Below are 495 nucleotides of genomic sequence, written 5' to 3'. Positions count from 1 at the left end.
ATATACTAACAATATTAAGTATTTTATCAAATTTAATAATAGAATAATATTAAATTTATTAAAAAAATTTAAAATTAAAATAAAATATTTAAAATATTAAAAATAAACTTCAAATTTAATTCAAATATTAGAAACTAAAATAATACTTTACTCTCTATTTTAACTATGAAACATTGGTGGTGCTGGCATAACTAAATTTGTATAGAAGGAAACAGTTTTTACGAGATTTGATATCCTTCACCATTCACCAACTTATTTCTAAATTAAATATCATCTCCACTCTAATACTTATTAAGTAATTGGTAGGATACAGTTCGAAATAATTTATATTATTCAAGATATTTGAACACCAAAAGGTTTTTTATGCATATAAGATTGTACCTTGAAATGACCCTACTTTGGCTTATGCAGTATACACGTATGTTTTATTATTTTTCTATCCTGACCAAAGTAGGGTGCCATTAGTCTTCTGAAAAAATAAAGGTCTCTTAGGAG

This window comes from Arachis ipaensis, chromosome B07 (genome assembly GCF_000816755.2).
Source record: "Arachis ipaensis cultivar K30076 chromosome B07, Araip1.1, whole genome shotgun sequence".
Taxonomy (NCBI): Eukaryota; Viridiplantae; Streptophyta; class Magnoliopsida; order Fabales; family Fabaceae; genus Arachis; species Arachis ipaensis.
This window is presented reverse-complemented; position numbering follows the sequence as displayed.